The sequence below is a fragment of the Salmo salar genome, chromosome ssa15 (genome assembly GCF_905237065.1).
Source record: "Salmo salar chromosome ssa15, Ssal_v3.1, whole genome shotgun sequence".
Classification (NCBI taxonomy): Eukaryota; Metazoa; Chordata; class Actinopteri; order Salmoniformes; family Salmonidae; genus Salmo; species Salmo salar.
This window is the reverse complement of record NC_059456.1, coordinates 62220515-62242179: the sequence shown is the minus strand read 5'-3', so window position 1 is coordinate 62242179 and position 21665 is coordinate 62220515. Positions and strand designations below refer to the sequence as shown.

Sequence of the window (21665 nt, the reverse complement as noted above, 5' to 3'; positions counted from 1 at the left end):
AGAAGTTGCTTAGGAACAACCACAAAACCTCTCTACAGGCAACTTGCTGCCGGGATAGTAACAAATTGTATTGTTTATTTTTTATTTTTTAAATGTCAGTATTTAAGACACTAGGACAGCTTTGCCCACAACTTATTTCCTGTTGCACTTTGCCCTATTCTGTGTCTGCCGCAACTGCAAACCTCTGCGACCACTGAGCTCCATTACAGTGACATATAGCTCTGCATCCCTTTCAATTGAGAATAATTATGCGCAAGGGGATGCAGAACATTGGAGACTTGTAGGCACAGCCAATCGGTTTGTGAACACATACAAACACAATGAGGGAAGGGGGTACATTGGTCTTGGTATGCCACCACACACACACAACCATTCCTATTTCCCCTGACCTTCTTCACACCTTTGTGGGTTTCTGGTAAACTGAGATTGAAATGAGGGGTGGTGACAGAAAACCGTTTATGAGCATCCCCTGCTGTGAACCCAGAGAGAAAGAGTTCCTAGGAGTATAGCGCCTGGGTAACAATATAAATAGTTTGCATTAATGTATGAGGAAGCTCGATCAGTATGAATACCCTAAATTCCTTTTTTTCTTGGCCATTGACAAAACTCGTATTCTGTCCTATAAACCCCATTTATGCATTGTGATCTGATTGTGATCTTCCTGACCACCTCCGGAGGTAGACAGACACACATTGTGTCTGGCAATCTTACAAGTTTAGAAGGATCTGGACAGCAAAACCATTTAAAGCAATCTGATCACACCCTCTAATTTCATTGACAGGTGGCACCATTGACCTAAGGCATCAATGTCTCTTAAAATAAAGAAATATTATTTAAAAATATTTTTTCATAAAGGGAGAGACCAAGAAAGTTGGTCACAGTGGATGGATATGAGACATATTTTGATTCCCTGTGTAGATGCATTGAGGGCACAATCAGAATGTGGATAGGATCAGAACATTGAACGCATGTTAGCACCAGGTATAAACAAGGATTAAGTCTCCATCTAATATGAGCAACTAAGACAATCTGAATTTAGAAAGGGCACCATATTCAGGATGTTGAAGGTAATGACAGGCCAGGCCTTCATATTCCACTTTGTTCTCCATCTTCTAAACTCAGCAAAAAAAAAAACGTCCTCTCACTGTCAACTGCGTTTATTTTCAGCAAACTTAACATGTGTAAATACTTGTATGAACATAACAAGATTCAACAACTGAGACATAAACTGAACAAGATACACAGACATGTGACTAACAGAAATTGAATAATGTGTCCCTGAACAAAGGGGGGGTCAAAATCAAAAGTAACAGTCAGTATCTGGTGTGGCCACCAGCTGCATGAAGTACTGCATCTCCTCCTCATGGACTGCACCAGATTTGGCAGTTCTTGCTGTGAGATGTTACCCCACTCTTCCACCAAGACACCTGCAAGTTCCCTAGCCATTCCCCGATCCAACAGGTCCCAGATGTGCTCAATGGGATTGAGATCCGGGCTCTTCGCTGGCCATAGCAGAACACTGACATTCCTGTCTTGCAGGAAATCCCGCACAGAGCGAGCAGTATGGCTAGTGGCATTGTCATGCTGGAGGGTCATGTCAGGATGAGCCTGCAGGAAGGGTACCACATGAGGGAGGATGTCATCTTCCCTGTAACGCACAGCGTTGAGATTGCCTGCAATGACAACAAGCTCAGTCTGATGATGCTGTGACACTCCGCCCTAGACCATGACAGACCCTCCAACTCCAAATAAATTCTGCTCCAGAGTACAGGCCTCGGTGTAACGCTCATTCCTTAAACGATAAATGCGAATCAGACCATCACCCCTGGTGAGACAAAACTGCGACTCATCAGTGAAGAGCACTTTTTGCAAGTCCTGTCTGGTCCAGCGACGGTGGGTTTGTGCCCATAGGCGACGTTGTTGCCGATGATGTCTGGTGAGGACCTGCCTTACAACAGGCCTACAAGCCCTCAGTCCAGCCTCTCAGCCTATTGCGGACAGTCTGAGTACTGATGGAGGGATTGTGCATTCCTGGTGTAACTCGGACAGTTGTTGCCATCCTGTACCTGTCCCGCAGGTGTGATGTTCGGATATATCAACCCTATGCAGGTGTTGTTACACATGCTCTGCCACTGCGAGGACGATCAGCTGTTTGTCCTGTCTCCCTGTAGCGCTGTCTTAAATGACACTTTCTAAGGCTTCCATTGGCTCTTTAAAGCCTTCAGAAAGCAGATTGACACGTCTCCTGTCTCGGGGCAGATAACAGCAGCAGAGTTTGTCAGTGGACTGCCTGGTGACAGAGAGACTGGAGATGCGCATTCACGAGACCTCGCCATTTTTTTCTTTCCCTCTTTGAATGAATACAACGTTGTCTGGTTGGAATATTATCGCTATTTTACAAGAAAAATAGCATAAAAAATGATTTTAAACAGCGTTTGACATGCTTCTAAGTACGGTAAAGGAACATTTAGAATTTTTTTGTCACGTAATGTGCTCGCGCGTTACTCTTTGGATAGTGACCTGAACGCACGAACAAAACGGAGGTGTTTGGATATAACTATGGATTATTTGGAACCAAAACAACATTTGTTGTTGAAGTAGAAGTCCTGGGAGTGCATTCTGACGAAGAACAGCAAAGGTAATCCAATTTTTCTAATAGTAATTCTGAGTTTAGTGAGCCCCGAAGTTGGCGGGTGTCTGAATAGCTAGCCTGTGATGGCTGAGCTATGTACTCAGAATATTGCAAAATGTGCTTTCGCCGAAAAACTATTTTCAAATCTGACAAAGCGATTGCATAAAGGAGTTCTGTATCTATAATTCTTAAAATTAATTTATGTATTTTGTAAACGTTTATGATGAGTAATTTAGTAAATTCACCGGAAGTTTTCGGTGGGTATGCTAGTTCTGAACATCACATGCTAATGTAAAAAGCTGTTTTTTGATATAAATATGAACTTGATTGAACAAAACATGCATGCATGCATGTCCTAGGAGTGTCATCTGATGAAGATCATCAAAGGTTAGTGCTGCATTTAGCTGTGGTTTGGGTTTTTGTGACATATATGCTTGCTTTGAAAATGGCTGTGTGATTATTTTTGGCTGGGTACTCTCCTGACATAATCTAATGTTTTGCTTTCGCTGTAAAGCCTTTTTGAAATCGGACAATGTGGGTGGATTAACGAGAGTCTTATCTTTCAAATGGTGTAAAATAGTCATATGTTTGAGAAATTGAAGTTATAGCATTTTTGAGGTATTTGTATTTTGCGCCACGCGATTCCACTGGCTGTTGAATAGAGTGGGATGCTAACGTCCCACCTAGCCCAGAGAGGTTAAGACACTAACAGTTTACAGATGGTAGGCAATTAAGGTCACAGTAATGAAAATTTAGGACACTGAAGAGGCCGTTCTACTGACTCTGAAAAACACCAAAAGAAAGATGCCCAGGGTCCCTGCTCATCTGTGTGAACGTGCCTTAGGCATGCTGCAAGGAGGCATGAGGACTGCAGATGTGGCCAGAGCAATAAATTGCAATGTCCATACTGTGAGACGCTTAACCTCTTGACGCACGCCCAAGATAGGGGGCGCTACAGCGATTTTTGAAAAAAATACGTGCCCATTTTAAACGGCCTCCTACTCAAACTCAGAAGCTAAGATATGCATATAATTAGTAGATGTGGATAAAAAACACCCTAAAGTTTCTAAAACTGTTTGAATGGTGTCTGTGAGTATAACAGAACTCATATGGCAGGCAAAAACCTGAGAAGATTCTGTACAGGAAGTGCCCTCTCTGACCATTCCTTGAGCTTCTTGGCTCTGTTTATTGAACATTTAGGATCTTTGCTGTAACGTGACACTTCCTACGGCTCCCATAGGCTCTCAGAACCCGGGAAAAAGCTGAATGATGTAATTCCAGCCGCTGGCTGAAACACATTAGCGCCTTTGGTAAGTGGCCGATCAGAGGACCATCAGACAGAGGCTCGTGCACGAGGGGATCCCATGTTTTTATTTTCTCTCTCTTTGAACGTAAACACGCTTTCCCGGTCGGAATATTATCGCTTCTTTACGAGAAAAATTGCATAAAAATGGATTTTAAACAGCGGTTGACATGCTTCGAAGTACGGTAATGGAATATTTAGAATTTTTTGGTCACGAAACGCGTTGTGCGTGTCACCCTTCTTTACCCTTTCGGATAGTGTCTTGAACGCACGAACAAAACGCCGCTATTTGGATATAACTATGGATTATTTTGAATCAAACCAACATTTGTTATTGAAGTAGAAGTCCTGGGAGTGCATTCTGACGAAGAACAGCAAAGGTAATAACATTTTTCTTATAGTAAATCTGACTTTGGTGAGGGCTAAACTTGCTGGGTGTCTAAATAGCTAGCCCTGTGATGCCGGGCTATCTACTTAGAATATTGCAAAATGTGCTTTCACCGAAAAGCTATTTTAAAATCGGACATAGCGAGTGCATAGAGGAGTTCTGTATCTATAATTCTTAAAATAATTGTTATGTTTTTTGTGAACGTTTATCGTGAGTAATTTAGTAAATTCACCGGAAGTTGTGCTGTACTGAACGCCCAGTTGAAACGGGGAGCTAGTTCTGAACGTCACATGCTAATGTAAAAAGCTGTTTTTTGATATAAATATGAACTTGATTGAACAAAACATGCATGTATTGTATAACATAATGTCCTAGGTGTGTCATCTGATGAAGATCATCAAAGGTTAGTGCTGCATTTAGCTGTGGTTCGGGTTTATGTGACATTATATGCTAGCTTGAAAAATGGGTGTCTGATTATTTCTGGCTGGGTACTCTGCTGACATAATCTAATGTTTTGCTTTCGTTGTAAAGCCTTTTTGAAATCGGACAGTGTGGTTAGATTAACGAGAGTCTTGTCTTTAAATAGCTGTAAAATAGTCATATGTTTGAGAAATTGAAGTAATAGGATTTTTAAGGTTTTGAAAATCGCGCCACAGGCTGCAAGTGGCTATTACGTAGGTGGGACGCAAGCGTCCCATCTAGCCCATAGAGGTTATACTGGTCAGGATGTGACAAACAGTAAAATCTTTGAAATTGTTGCATCTATATTTTTGTTCAGTATACATTTGAACTTATCAACATTGAGAAGACAACCGGGCAAAGAAAACATTTCCACCGATCTCACATCTGAATCAACTGCATCTCACCACTACTAAAGGACACCAATAAGAAGAAGAAACATGAGCAATGGACAATCTGTCCTTTGGTCTGATGAGTCCAAATTTGAGATTTTTGGTTCCAACCGCTGTATATTTGTGAGACGCAGAGTAGGATGATCTCCGCATGTGTGGTTCCCACCGTGAAGCATGGAAGTGTGTGGGTGCTTTGCTGGTGACGCTGTCTGTGGTTTATTTAGAATGCAAGGCAGCATGGCTACCACAGCATTCTGCAGCAATACTAATGTTTTTCAACAGGACAATGACCCATCACACCTCCAGGCTGTGTAAGGGCTATTTAACCAAGAAGGAGAGCAATGGAGTGCTGCATCAGATGACCTGGCCTCCACAATCACCTGACCTCAACCCAAATGAGATGGTTTGGGATGAGTAGACTGCGGAGTGAAGGAAAAGCAGCCAACAAGTGCTCAGCATACGTGGGAGCTCCTTCAAGACTGTTGGAAACGCATTCCAGGTGAAGCTGGTTGAGGGAATGCCAAGAGTGTGCAAAGCTGTCATCAAGGCATAAGGTGGCTACTTTAATGAATTGAAAATATATCTATTTAGATTTAACACTTTTGTGGTTACTACATGATTCAATATGTGTTATTTCATAGTTTTGATGTCTTCACTAGTATGCTACAATGTAGGAAATGGTCAAAATAAAGAAAAACCCTTGAATGAGTAGGTGTGTCCAAACCTTTGACTGGTACTGTACATCAACTAATGATTGATCTGCACAGACTTTCAGGCTCAGGCAGTGGGTCATACAGCCCAGCTGTTGCACCTGCTCCCTCTAGGCTTTAAGATAAATTGTGCCAAAAGCTTGCTCTTACTAACGCAGCAGCAAATCTATTTTTGAAGATCTCTGGACTCTAGCCTGTCGGGCAGCCCTCACCATGGTTTGAGCGACTGCTTTTCATCACTACCTCTCAGTATTTTGCCTGGCAATATTAGTCACGCACTTGGTGTCTGATGTGTCTTGCACTCATGACCTCCATGATTGTGGTTGTCCTGCTTGGCCTCCGCCTGATGAGACTTTCAGTTTTGGGCGACCTCACTCTGCTTGAACCCGTCTCTCCACCGGCACAGACAAGTGCTTCTCTCTGAAAAGTGCCCATTGGCACTTCAATACTTGATAGACACATCCCCCTTGACGCAGGGCTGCCCCACTTGGAGAGTCCCCATGCTCAAGGTAGTGATGACAACTGCGTCACTACATGGATGGGAGGCAGTTCACGAGGGGCATACAGGGAACGGCATATGGTCAGACTATTTCAGTACATTCTGTATCAACGTTCTCAAGCTCTATACTGTGTTACTAGCCCACAGGCACTTTTGTCCATTCCTACAGAGCCAGCATGTCCTGGTCAGACAATGTCTCGGAAGACTTCACTTCAACTTCACTTTCTGTAAGAGAGATCTTGCTATGGCGTACAGGACATCTGTGTCTCAGAGCAACACGTGCCAGGCAGAAAAAACTGAAAAATGCTGTTTTTATATATAAATATGAACTTTATCGAACAAAAGAATGCATGTATTGTGTAACATGATGTCCTAGGAGTGTCATCTGATGAAGATTGTCAAAGGTTAGTGCTGCATTTAGCTGTTTTTTGGTTATTTGTGATGCATGTGGTTGGTCGGAAAATGGCTATGTGAATACTTTGACGATATACTCCTCTAACATTATCTAATGTTTTGCTTTTGCTGTAAAGCCTTTTTTTTCATGGTGTAATAACAGAATTTAATAGGAGAGGAAGGTGGTGCTGCTTTTTGTGAGGGGGAAATCCAAGGTTAGGTGAATATACTGTAGCAGGATCAAGGTTTTGGGGTTTCCATATCACCAAGTTCAATAACAAAACAAGCACTAGTAGCACAACTAGAATGCTAAGAGGAAGTTTATTTGGGATTTTTGTACACGGGGAAAGAAGGGGGAATTCACCAATCACCTCATAGTCCACAAGCCGTTCTCTTTGACTGTTCCTTTTCCCTGGACGGTAGCGTCCCACCTGGTCAACATCCGGTGAAATTGCGGAGCGCGACATTCAAACTACAGTATTATAAATATTTAACTTTCATAAAATCACAAGTGTAATAAATCAAAATAAAGGTTAACTTCTTGTTAATCCAGCCGTGGTGTCAGATTTCGAAAAGGCTTTACGGCGAAAGCAAACTATGTGATTATTTGAGGCGAGCGCCCCACATACAAACACATGAAAAACAAATTTTAACCAGGCAGGTGCGACACGCTTCAGTCAATAATCAACCCAGTTCCCCTCCATCAAAATGCATAGAAAATAACAGCACATAACGATATTAATCTCTCGTGTATAACATACATATGTTGAAAGGGGAATCATAGAGAATCAAGACAGTTTCAGGCAGACCAGACCAGATAAACTTTATTATGAGCTGCAACTAGGGTCTAGAGTTTTTCCTCGTCAGGTCATGTCTTCTTCATAGAAAACTCAGGGTTCTAGACACAAGACCACTGAACCCTACCCAACGAAGGTTGCCGTTTTGATGAGCAAAAAGCCATAATTGGCTAGACTATAAAAGAATAGGTAATACACGTAAGGGCATTTCGTCTTTTTTTTCACCCAACTTTTAACCTAAATCATGGTGACATGTTTTGTTGGTTTCAGGTTGAATTCACGTTAGTTGACAACTCAACCAAATGTAAATCCAAACTAGACATTGAACTGATGTCTGTGCCCAGTGTGAAAGAACATGCAGAACTGAAGTACTTCCTATTGTGGTCAACATACCAGGTCGACATAAAGAAAATCTATCTGTAAGATTGATGACAAAAGCCCAGGACAGACAGTCAGTGTTGATAAACATTTCATTCATGAGATTCCTTCTATCTGAAACAGCAAGAGAGCATTCCAACACAAACCTTGAGTAGACAGTTTGTTTCTAAGGGTTTCCTTTGATGCGATAAACGGTGGTGTAAATTAATAGAGTAAAAGTGATTTGAAGTACTACTTAAGGAATTTTTCTGGCGTATCTGTACTTTAATAATGATATTTTTAATACATTTTACTTATACTTCACTACATTCCTAAAGAAAACATGTCGTTTTTACTCCCATACATTTTCCCTGACACCCAAAGGTACTTGTTACATTTTAAATGCTTAGCTGGGCAGGAAAATGGTCCAACTCACGCACTTATCAAGAGAACATCCCTGGGCATCCCTACTGCCTCCGATCTGGCGGACTCACTAAACACATATGCTTAGTTTGTAAATTATGTCTGAGTGTTGGAGTGTGCCGCTGGCCCTGGCTATCCAATTGGTTTGCAAAATGTAAGGAATTTTAAATGATTTATAGCACATACTTTTACTTTGATACTTAAGTATATTTTAGCTATTACAACTTTTGATATTTAAGTATATTTAAAAACAAATACTTTTAGACTTTACTCTAGTAGTATTTTACTGAGTGACTTTTCTATTAGGTACTGTATGTTTACTTTTACTCAATTATGACAATTGGATACTTTTTCCACCATTGGCAAAAAGGTCTACATTTCTCTGCCCACATTGATCAGAACAATTTGTTTAATAAGTTTTGTTTTTCTATTTTCAATAATACATCAGCAGTTAAATCATGACAAACAGACATTTTGTGGTGATCAGAGCTCATTTTGATGCTGAGTTAAGTTGGAATTTTCCTTTGTGTGCTCCTTTACAGCCATTCTCACTCTAAGTTGCCTTCTAATAAAGTTTTAGTAGAGCCATGAATACCCAGCTCCATATTCCACTGTTAAAGTGCCCATTTGAACTGAAGATAAGTTATTAGCTATACATCCCATGGACCATTACAGACATCTACTGGCCAATCAGAAAAGCTCCAACAACAGAATGTTACACTTCAGTTCTCATCAGAGGCTGAGCATTTTGTTTTGTTGCATTGAAACCCTGAAACAAACAGTGTGTGACTTTCTGTATAGAAGACAACGACTTTCATTGACCCCCAACAAGGGCTATCTTATTGTCCTCTACCATAGAGTAGCCTAGAGCAGCCACCTGCACAGGAGGCTGCTGAGGGAAGGACGGCTCATAAAAATGTCTGGAACGGAGCAATTGGAATTGCATCAAACACATGGAAACCATGTATTTGATACCATTCCACTCCAGCTATTACCACAAGCCCATCCTCCCCAATTAAGGTGCCACCAACCTCCTATGGCTTACCGTTGCCTACTCCATAGTTCGCTAATCGAAACTATGTAGACCCTGCTGCCTGTAACATGTATAGGATCATCATTCATTGGATCATCAACTAGTTCCCAATAAAGGAGAGCTTGAATCTTGGCCATAAAGGATATTGCACATCACTTCCTTTTTCCCCCTGCTCTATAAAACTGCCATCCCAGAATATATTGTACAGTCCACAAAAATAAAAATACATATATATATATATATATAAAGCATCTGCTCTGATTTGCTTTTCTTTCATTTGCGAAAACGTATTCTGTTTCAAGCTTCTGACACTTTTTATTGGCTCCTCTTGCTCTGAATTAATGAAAATACTGGACACCACAGGACACCAGGCGAAAAGTCCAGAGACTGAGGTGGCCATTTCAAAATGTATATTTTGTTGTCAATTAACCATTTCTTTCTGGGTTTTCATATGTGCTTGGGGTTATGAACTTCACCCAGTACCAGGACATTTTAGCCAAACATCTGTCTGCCTCTGCCAGGAGATTGAAACTTGGATCTTCCAGCAAGACAATAACCCCAAGCACATATTAAAATCCACAAAGAAATGATCAATTGAACCACAAAATATATTTTTTGCAAGGGCCATCACAGTCTCAAGACTTGAACCCCATTGAAAATGTGTGGTTTGAATTGAAGAGGGCAGTCCATAAGGGCAGACGAAGGATATCAAGGATCTGGAAAGATGTATGGGGCAATGGTCTAAGATCCCTCCCTCCCAATCTGTTCTCCAATCTCATAAAATATTTAGGAAAAAGGCTCAGTGCTGTTATCCTCGCAAGGTGAGTTATTGAAAGGTGTTGACAATGGGTGCAGTCGTCCCGAGTTGAGCAGCGGTTTAAGGCCCTGCAATTCAGTGCTTGAGGCGTCCCTACAGACCCGGGTTCGATCCCAGTCTGTGTAACAACCGGCCATGGCCGGGAGTCCAATAGGGCGGTGCACAATTGGCACAGCGTCGTCGGGTTAGGGGAGGGTGCCTGCAGCGACTCCTTGTGGTGGGCCAGGTGCCTGCAGTCTGACTTCGGTTGTCAGTTGAACGGCGTTTCCTTCGACACATTGGTGCAGCTGGCTTCCGGGTTAAGTGGGTGGGTGTTAAGAAGTGTGGTTGGTTGGTCATGTTTCGGAGGATGCATGCCACGACCATTGCCTCTCCTGATCCCGTTGGGGAGTTGCAGCGATGAGACCAGATTGAAAAAGGGGGTAAAAGAAGAAAATGGCTTCAAATAATTTTGACACCTATCTTTTAGAGATTGTTTTGAGTTTATTTTGTTCATTTCTCTGAGAAATTATATTAGTATATAATAATTTAATTTCCCAATTTGTTTTTGGATATGTTTTTTTTTTTACTTTGAAACTGAGATACTCCTCTTGACTCCCAGAGCAATGTTCTGGGCATACTGCCAAATTTCTTATACAGTGATAGTGAGGATTCCTCCCATGCACATGCAATCAGTCACTTGCATGAACCCAACCAAAGCAGCATTTATGCTAAACATACGATATGTGTACAATCTGATACACACAAACATAACATTTCAATGGTTTGTAGGCTACGTCGAAGAAATTAACTCCAAAACTTTTACCCAACAAAAAGTAAACATTTTGTAAAATGTTTACAGTTCTTACACCATCACCAGAGCTGCATACTCAGGCACATCTCTCCTTCTGTTTTGTCCACAGCCTGGTTCAGAGTTCTCTCAGTGCTAGGACTCTCTTTCACCTGGCCTCAGCCCTCAGCCAGGAAAGGACCACATGGCTAGATATGTCCTACAATGGCATGGGTGACACAGGGTTTAAAGTTCTCTGCACAGGACTTGGTCACTGCAACATACACATATTAAAGTGAGTTCCATCTTACTTCACAGAATATGAAATGGACAGGGTTTGCATCATGTCATTCAAATGTAATGCACAATCCAATATTGGTGGTGGTGAAGCATTTCAGTTTAAGTTATGACACCATAAACTTAATTATAACATTATTCTAATTTATGACTGACTCAAATTGGCATTTGGCCAATTCTATTGAATTACGTAATAGTAAAGTCTCTTGGTCTGTTGTAATCTCAGTGGATGATGATTGGTTTCTGTAGACTTCCAGTGTGCAGGTTAACAGAGGCTTACTGTGGGGACCTGGTGGCAGTACTGACCTCGGAGAAATCCCATCTCAGTGTGATGGAGCTGAGGGGAATACACTCTGGGACCAGGAATCTGAGCCAAACACTTGGAAGCCCTCACTGCTAACTGCAGGAGCTTCAGTACATATTCTAGCACAGATATTGTAATGTTACCCTTTTGGAAGAAGAATACACCTATGATTAACAGTTCAAATATCGTTATTAGCCTGTAATTACTTAACTTTGTTTTGTCCAAGCTACCGATGTGAGAGTTGACAGAAGGGTCCATGGTGGCCTTGTCAACTGCACTGCACTGCTCTGGCCAATCAGGGCTGAGAATACTGAACCTGACACAGAACACCCTCACCGACCAGGCGTTATGTAATGTAATAACTATAATTATCTGTTGTAGTCTTGGAATCCCCTTGGAAACGAGATGATTCACACCTTTGTATCAGAACCAATGACGATATTTTGTTCCAGCTTGGTCTGCTGGGAGTTGACTCCCCTGTCCTTTAAGGAGTTGGGTGTCTTGCTGATCAGCAGTGGGACCTCTGGACTGAGAACGCTGTCTGTGGGCCTTAACAAAGTAGGAGACAAAGGAGCCAAACACCTCTGGGTTGAACTAGGAGACAAACGCTGCAAGTTGGAGCACCTGGAGCAAGTGAACAAAGTGAGTGAGCCAATGCAGTGGTGGATGCCACTGATACATTATAGAAGTATATGAAGGTTCTATACAATAGCATTCATACATTATCACCTTTAGATTTTGATAATACCACCCCCAAAAGACATGTCTTGTCATGTATATTTCATAATCCTTACTGCTGTTGTGAAATTTGTCACAGTCTGTGTCATGTGAAAAGTCCATGATTTCTCTGACATTGCCTTTGCCTTCCTCTCTTTCAGTCTGCAGAATAACGACTTCAGTGAAGACATTTTTATGATGGACCAGTGTGCTACAATCATATAATGTCAAGACACACTTTTAGGGGCGATTTCCCAGACAGAGTTTATTTAAATCAGGGCTAAGCTAATTCTATTTAAATTAATCCAGATTTAAAAAAATGGCTTTCTGAGATGTTGCTTAATTAACTTCAGATGAATTAGTTCTAGATTAGGAAGTACCAGACTAAGTTAAGTAATGACTAACCAGTATAATCATTGTATAGCCTAATTAGATGAACGATGTGCACTTGGTGCTGACCTGAGGATGCTTAAAAAAACAGAGATAGGACACTAACCTCTGGAAAGGTTTAATTTAAGCCTTCCCTTAGATATACACTGAACAAAAAAATCTAAACACAACATGTAAAGTGTTAGTCCCATGAGCTGAAATAAAAGATCCCAGAGATGTTTCATTCGTACAAAAACCTTATTCTCTCAAATGTTGTGCACAATTTTGTTTACATCCCAGTTAGTTAACATTTCTCCTTTGCCAAGATAATCCATCCAATTGCCAGGTGTGGCAAATCAAGAAGCTGATTAAACAGAATGATCATTACACAGGTGCACCTTGTGCTGGAGACAATAAAAGGCTACTGTAAAATGTGTGTCACACAACACAATGCCACAGACGTCTCAAGTTGAGGGAGCTTGCAATTGGCATGCTGACTGCAGGAAAATCCCCCTGAGCTGTTGCGAGAGAATTTAATGTTAATATCTCTACCATAAGCCACCTCCAATGTTGTTTAAAATAATTTGGCTGTACGTCCAACTGGCCTCACAACCACAGACCACGCTGCATTGCGTTGTGTGGGCGAGTGGTTTGCTGATGTCAACATTGTGAACAGTGTCCCATGGTGGCAGTGGGGTTGTGTTTTGGGCATGCATAAGCTTTTGACAATCAACACAATGGCATTTTATCGATGGCAATTTGAATGCACAAAAATGCGGTGACGAGATCCATTGTGAGTCCCATTTTTTTTAAGGTATCTGTGACCTACAGATGCATATCTGTATTCCCAATCATGTGAAATCCATAGATTAACGCCTAATGAATTTATTTCAATTGACTGATTTCCTCATATGAACTGTAGCTCAGTAAAATCAATGAAATTGTTGCATGTTGCATTTATATTTTTGTTCAGTATATTAACTCTAATCATCATTCTGGAAATCAGACTTTTTCGATCTAGGCTAGGGCAAGTCAGACTATTTTAAACGATGTTTGAGAAATGCAATTTCAGTTAGTCCAGTTTAAAAGTGTAATTTAGTCTAGGCTTAGGCTCAATCCGTGTCCGCATAATATCACCACAAAACACTTAATTAAAAAGCTTGAGAAGGCTACAGTGGTTACCTGGTCCCTGGCGAGAAATTGCCCCCCACACATGGAGTTTAGCGGATGCTTGGGACTCGGCTTGCTTGATCTTCTTCCTTTTTTTCTGTAGCAATTTTGAGCAAATTGCTCAAGGGCCACGGTTGATTAGTCTGTGAAGATGACGTCATTGAATGTCTCACCAGCTTTGACCCATGCCTGGGACTGCAGGGTGCAAAGTTCTTTGTTTGTCAAACGAATCATTGGGTCGAAACTACAGAACAGTACAAATCAAGTAAACAAACATGGTTATTGTTCTGAGAAAAAAAAAAATATATATATATATACACACATATATACATACAGTGAGGGAAAAAAGTATTTGATCCCCTGCTGATTTTGTACGTTTGCCCACTGACAAAGAAATGATCAGTCTGTAATTTTAATGGGAGGTTTATTTGAACAGTGAGAGACAGAATAACAACAAAAAAATCCAGAAAAACGCAGGTCAAAAATATTATAAAATGATTTGCATTTTAATGAGGGAAATAAGTATTTGACCCCTCTGCAAAACATGACTTAGTACTTGGTGGCAAAACCCTTGTTGGCAATCACAGAGGTCAGACGTTTCTTGTAGTTGGCACCAGGTTTGCACACATCTAAAGGAGGGATTTTGTCCCACTCCTCTTTGCAGATCTTCTCCAAGTCATTAAGGTTTCGAGGCTGACGTTTGGCAACTCGAACCTTCAGCTCCCTCCACAGATTTTCTATGGGATTAAGGTCTGGAGACTGGCTAGGCCACTCCAGGACCTTAATGTGCTTCTTCTTGAGCCACTCCTTTGTTGCCTTGGCCGTGTGTTTTGGGTCATTGTAATGCTGGAATACCCATCCACAACCCATTTTCAATGCCCTGGCTGAGGGAAGGAGGTTCTCACCCAAGATTTGACGGTACATGGCCCCGTCCATCGTCCCTTTGATGCGGTGAAGTTGTCCTGTCCCCTTAGCAGAAAAACACCCCCAAAGCAAAATGTGTCAAGAACGGCAGCAAAGAAGCCACTTCTCTCCAGGAAAAACATCAGGGACAGACTGATATTCTGCAAAAGGTACAGGGATTGGACTGCTGAGGACTGGGGTAAAGTCATTTTCTCTGATGAAACCCCTTTCCGATTGTTTGGGGCTCCCGGAAAAAAGCTTGTCCGGAGAAGACAAGGTGAGCGCTACCATCAGTCCTGTGTCATACCAACAGTAAAGCATCCTGAGACCATTCATGTGTGGGGTTGCTTCTCAGCCAAGGGACTGGGCTCACTCACAATTTTGCCTAAGAACACAGCCATGAATAAAGAATGGTACCAACACATCCTCCTAGAGCAACTTCCCTCAACCATATAGGAACAGTTTGGTGATGAACAATGCCTTTTCCAGCATGATGGAGCACATTGTGTTCTGCGCCGCTTCTCTAGAGAAGAGAATGTTGGAAGGTAGAAGGAAAAGAGGTCAGTGGCTTGACTGCTATAAGTCATGGGAATAACTTTAGGAATGAATGTGGTGTTAGGAGAAACAAGGTCGTCTTATAAGAGAGTGTCTTAAAATCCACCATCTCCAGGAGTTCAAAGTGATCGCTTGTCAGCGCATCCAGAACCAGTGCCAAGTCGCATGATGGGGCAAGTGGCTTGAAGACCGGATGGAGACAGCACGCTTCCTTCATAAAACCACAAATCAGGAGGTGAGTCCCAATCGTCGTCTCACCTAGTCCTACATGTCAGGTTGTGATGGCCGCCAAGTAGACCTTAGCCTGTTGAGGACAAACGTTCCGCTAGCGGAACCCCGTTCCATCTGCGGAACCCCTAGCCAACAGCCTATGGCATCGCACGGCGCGAAATACAAAACCAACTAAAATACCAAAATTAAATTTTCTGAAACAATCAACTATTTTACACCATTTTAAAGATAAGACTCTCGTTAATCTAACCACATTGTCCGATTTCAAAAAGGCTTTACAGTGAAAGCAAAACATTAGATTATGTTAGGAGAGTACATAGACACAATTAATCACATAGCCATTTTCCAACCAAGTATATATGTCACATAAACCCAAACCACAGCTAAATGCAGCACTAACCTTTGATGATCTTCATCAGATGACACTCCTAGAACGTTATGTTATACAATACATGCATGTTTTGTTCAATCAAGTTCATATTTATATCAAAAAACAGCTTTTTACATTAGCATGTGATGTTCAGAACTAGCATACCCAGCGAAAACTTCCGGTGAATTTACTAAATTACTCATCATAAACATTGACAAAATACATAACAATTATTTTAAGAATTATAGATACAGAACTCCTTTATGCAATCGCTATGTCCGATTTTAAAATAGCTTTTCGGCGAAAGTACATTTTGCAATATTCTGAGTACATAGCCCGGCCATCACTATTTTGACATCCGCCAACTTCGGGGTCACCTAAACTCAGAATTACTATTAGAAATATTTGATTACCTTTGCTGTTCTTCGTCAGAATGCACTCCCAGGACTTCTACTTCAACAACAAATGTTGTTTTGGTTCCTAATAATCCATAGTTGTATCCAAATACCTCCGTTTTGTTCGTGCGTTCAGGTCACTATCCGAAGGGTAACGCGTGAGCACATTTCGTGACAATTTTTTTGAAATATTCCATTACCGTACTTAGAAGCATGTCAAACGCTGTTTAAAATCAATTTTTATGCTATTTTTCTCGTAAAATAGCGATAATATTCCAACCGGGCAACGTTGTATTCATTCAAAGAGAGAAAGAAAAACATGGCGAGTTCTCGTGACCACGCATGTCCAGTATCACTGTCCCCAGGTTGACCACTTACAAACTCTGCTCCTATACTTTGCCCAGAGACAGCAGACACCCCATTCCACTTTCTGGCGGCTTTAGAGAGCCAATGGAAGCCTTAGAAAGTGTCACGTTACAGCACAGATGCTGTATTTTCGATAGAGATGTAACAGAAGGACAACAAATTGTCAGACAGGGCACTTCCTGCATGGAATCTTCTCAGGTTTTGGCCTGCCATATGAGTTCTGTTATACTCACAGACACCATTCAAACAGTTTTAGAAACTTTAGGGTGTTTTCTATCCAAATCTACTAATTATATGCATATTCTCGTTTCTGGGCAGGAGTAGTAACCAGATTAAATCGGGTACGTTTTTTATCCGGCCGTGAAAATACTGCCCCCTATCCCAAAGAAGTTAACAGTGGAAAAGGCCTTGCCCCTGTCATGCGATTCCTTTTTGAAGGAGAGAACGGCATGCATGGAATAGTGAAAGGGAACTAACTCACATCAAATATTACTCTGCGCCATGGTTGCGTGTACAGGAAAGATACAATCTCCACCAGCCATAGCTTTTTGCGGCCAATGTGGGGCCATCAGGATGAGGGACAGACTGTTCGCTCGCTCTCTGTCCAGAGTGGGAGGGGGGGGGGACAGGCCCATGGGAGTGAAGGTGTACAGAAGCACATCTGGCTACTTGTGGGCCAGCACATCCATGCCTAGAGGAGTGTTGTGATCTCTCATTGTGAAGAACAGGCGACAGTGTGCGTTGACCTGCGATGCATCCCCACACCTCAACGACTTCGGGTTGAAGTCACCACACCCCACCACTCCCCTGGGTTCCCCAGCGACAGTAAATCCACACCAGAGTTTTTTCTGCCTGGCACGTGTTGCTCTGAGACACAGATGTCCTGTACGCCATAGCAAGATCTCTCTTACAGAAAGTGAAGTTGAAGTGAAGTCTTCCGAGACATTGTCTGACCAGGACATGCTGGCTCTGTAGGAATGGACAAAAGTGCCTGTGGGCTAGTAACACAGTATAGAGCTTGAGAACGTTGATACAGAATGTACTGAAATAGTCTGACCATATGCCGTTCCCTGTATGCCCCTCGTGAACTGCCTCCCATCCATGTAGTGACGCAGTTGTCATCACTACCTTGAGCATGGGGACTCTCCAAGTGGGGCAGCCCTGCGTCAAGGGGGATGTGTCTATCAAGTATTGAAGTGCCAATGGGCACTTTTCAGAGAGAAGCACTTGTCTGTGCCGGTGGAGAGACGGGTTCAAGCAGAGTGAGGTCGCCCAAAACTGAAAGTCTCATCAGGCGGAGGCCAAGCAGGACAACCACAATCATGGAGGTCATGAGTGCAAGACACATCAGACACCAAGTGCGTGACTAATATTGCCAGGCAAAATACTGAGAGGTAGTGATGAAAAGCAGTCGCTCAAACCATGGTGAGGGCTGCCCGACAGGCTAGAGTCCAGAGATCTTCAAAAATAGATTTGCTGCTGCGTTAGTAAGAGCAAGCTTTTGGCACAATTTATCTTAAAGCCTAGAGGGAGCAGGTGCAACAGCTGGGCTGTATGACCCACTGCCTGAGCCTGAAAGTCTGTGCAGATCAATCATTAGTTGATGTACAGTACCAGTCAAAGGTTTGGACACACCTACTCATTCAAGGGTTTTTCTTTATTTTGACCATTTCCTACATTGTAGCATACTAGTGAAGACATCAAAACTATGAAATAACACATATTGAATCATGTAGTAACCACAAAAGTGTTAAATCTAAATAGATATATTTTCAATTCATTAAAGTAGCCACCTTATGCCTTGATGACAGCTTTGCACACTCTTGGCATTCCCTCAACCAGCTTCACCTGGAATGCGTTTCCAACAGTCTTGAAGGAGCTCCCACGTATGCTGAGCACTTGTTGGCTGCTTTTCCTTCACTCCGCAGTCTACTCATCCCAAACCATCTCATTTGGGTTGAGGTCAGGTGATTGTGGAGGCCAGGTCATCTGATGCAGCACTCCATTGCTCTCCTTCTTGGTTAAATAGCCCTTACACAGCCTGGAGGTGTGATGGGTCATTGTCCTGTTGAAAAACATTAGTATTGCTGCAGAATGCTGTGGTAGCCATGCTGCCTTGCATTCTAAATAAACCACAGACAGCGTCACCAGCAAAGCACCCACACACTTCCATGCTTCACGGTGGGAACCACACATGCGGAGATCATCCTACTCTGCGTCTCACAAATATACAGCGGTTGGAACCAAAAATCTCAAATTTGGACTCATCAGACCAAAGGACAGATTGTCCATTGCTCATGTTTCTTCTTCTTATTGGTGTCCTTTAGTAGTGGTGAGATGCAGTTGATTCAGATGTGAGATCGGTGGAAATGTTTTCTTTGCCCGGTTGTCTTCTCAATGTTGATAAGTTCAAATGTATACTGAACAAAAATATAGATGCAACAATTTCAAAGATTTTACTGTTTGTCACATCCTGACCAGTATAACCTCTATGGGCTAGATGGGACGCTTGCGTCCCACCTACGTAATAGCCACTTGCAGCCTGTGGCGCGATTTTCAAAACCTTAAAAATCCTATTACTTCAATTTCTCAAACATATGACTATTTTACAGCTATTTAAAGACAAGACTCTCGTTAATCTAACCACACTGTCCGATTTCAAAAAGGCTTTACAACGAAAGCAAAACATTAGATTATGTCAGCAGAGTACTAAGCCAGAAATAATCAGACACCCATTTTTCAAGCCAGCATATAATGTCACCAAAACCCAGAAGACAGCTAAATGCAGCACTCACCTTTGATGATCTTCATCAGATGACAACCCTAGGACATTATGTTATACAATACATGCATGTTTTGTTCAATCAAGTTCATATTTATATCAAAAACCAGCTTTTTACATTAGCATGTGACGTTCAGAACTAGCATACCCCCGCAAACTTCCGGGGAATTCGCTAACATTTTACTAAATTACTCACGATAAACGTTCACAAAAAGCATAACAATTATTTTAAGAATTATAGATACAGACCTCCTCTATGCACTCGATATGTCCGATTTTAAAATAGCTTTTGGTGAAAGCACATTTTGCAATATTCTAAGTACATAGCCCAGGCATCACGGGCTCGCTATTTAGACACCCGGCAAGTTTAGCACTCACCATAATCATATTTACTATTATAAAAGTTTGATTACCTTTTGTTGTCTTCATCAGAATGCACACCCAGGACTGCTACTTCAATAACAAATGTTGGTTTGGTCCAAAATAATCCATCGTTATATCCGAATAGCGGCGTTTTGTTCGTGCGTTCCAGACACTATCCGAAATGGTAAAGAAGTGTCGCGCGCATGGCGCAATTCGTGACAATAAAATTCTAAATATTCCATTACCTTACTTCGAAGCATGTCAACCGCTGTTTAAAATCAATTTTTACGCCATTTTTCTCGTAGAAAAGCGATAATATTCCGACAGGGAATCTCCTTTTCGGCAAACAGAGGAAAAAATCACAAAGGCGGGGGCGGTCGGGTCACGCGCATAAGCCCAGAGTCCCTTGATCGGCCACCTGAGAAAGGCGATAATGTGTTTCAGCCTGGGGCTGGAATGACGACATTTTGTTTTTTCCCGGGCTCTGAGCGCCTATGGAAGACGTGGGAAGTGTCACGTTAGAGCAGAGATCCTTAGTAAAAGATAGAGATGGAAAAGAAGTTCAAGAAATGGTCAGACAGGCCACTTCCTGTAAAGGAATCTCTCAGGTTTTGACCTGCCATTTGAGTTCTGTTATACTCACAGACACCATTCAAACAGTTTTAGAAACTTTAGGGTGTTTTCTATCCATATGTAATAAGTATATGCATATTCTCGTTACTGGGTAGGAGTGGTAACCAGATTAAATTGGGTATGTTTTTTATCCAGCCGTGTCAATACTGCCCCCTAGCCCTAACAGGATAAAGGTTATTTGTTATGGTAGTTTGGTCAGGACGTGGCAGAGGGTATTTGTTTTATGTGGTTCGGGGTGGTGGTTTTGTAGAAGGGTATTTGATTTATGTATTCCGGGGTTTTGGGGCACTGTTCTATGTTAATGTATTTCTATGTTTAGTCTAGTTAGTTGTATTTCTATGTTTAGGTTAATGGGGGTTGGACTCTCAATTGGAGGCAGGTGCTTTCTCGTTGCCTCTGATTGGGAGTCCTATATATGGGTAATTGTTTGGTGTAGTGTTTGTGGGAGATTGTTTCTTGTTTTGCGTGTGTGAGCCTTACAAGACTGTTGTGTTGATCGTTAGTTCTTCGTTGTTTGTTATTTTGGTGTTCACTTTAGTTTAAAAAAAATGAAGATGAGCATCCACATTCCTGCTGCGTTTTGGTCCTCCATTCCCGACGACAACCGTGACACTGTTACAGTTCATATAAGGCAAACAGTCAATTGAAAAAAAATCAATAGGCCCAAATCAATCGATTTCACATGACTGGGAATACAGATACGCATCTGTTGGTCACAGATACCTTAAAAAAAAATTGTTTAATTAAATTTAAGAAATGGGCCTCACAATGGGCCTCAGGATCTCATCACATTATCACTGTGCATTCAAATTGCCATCGGTAAAATGCAATTGTGTTCATTGTCCGTAGTTTATGCTTGCCCATACCATAACCCCACCTCCACCATGGGGCACTTTGCTGACGTCACAACGTTGACATCAGCAAACTGCTCGCCCACACAACGCCAATAATGGCCTACCAATAATGGCCTACCAATAATGGCCTACCAATAATGGCCTACTATTATAAAACAATGGAGAAAATGCATCCCATAACATTTAACAGAAGAGATATAAGCCCATGGAGAGAAGCACGAGACTGAACTTCAACCTCAACTTTCTAAAGTTTTTCCTGTTAGTTAGCACAATCAACATTTCCCTTTACTGTGGCAATAGTGATCCAATCAACACAATATTAGCCACTTTTTTTATATGCAACAATGTAACAAAATTAACTATACACGAGATTTTGTTATAGGC

The 21665-nt window shown here is 41.8% G+C and overlaps 1 pseudogene; it reads left to right on the top strand.

Moving 5' to 3' along the window:
* Positions 1 to 11978: 11978 nt before the first annotated feature.
* Positions 11979 to 21665, top strand: part of LOC106571881 (BTB/POZ domain-containing protein KCTD6-like) — an 80001-nt pseudogene continuing 70314 nt past the window's right edge.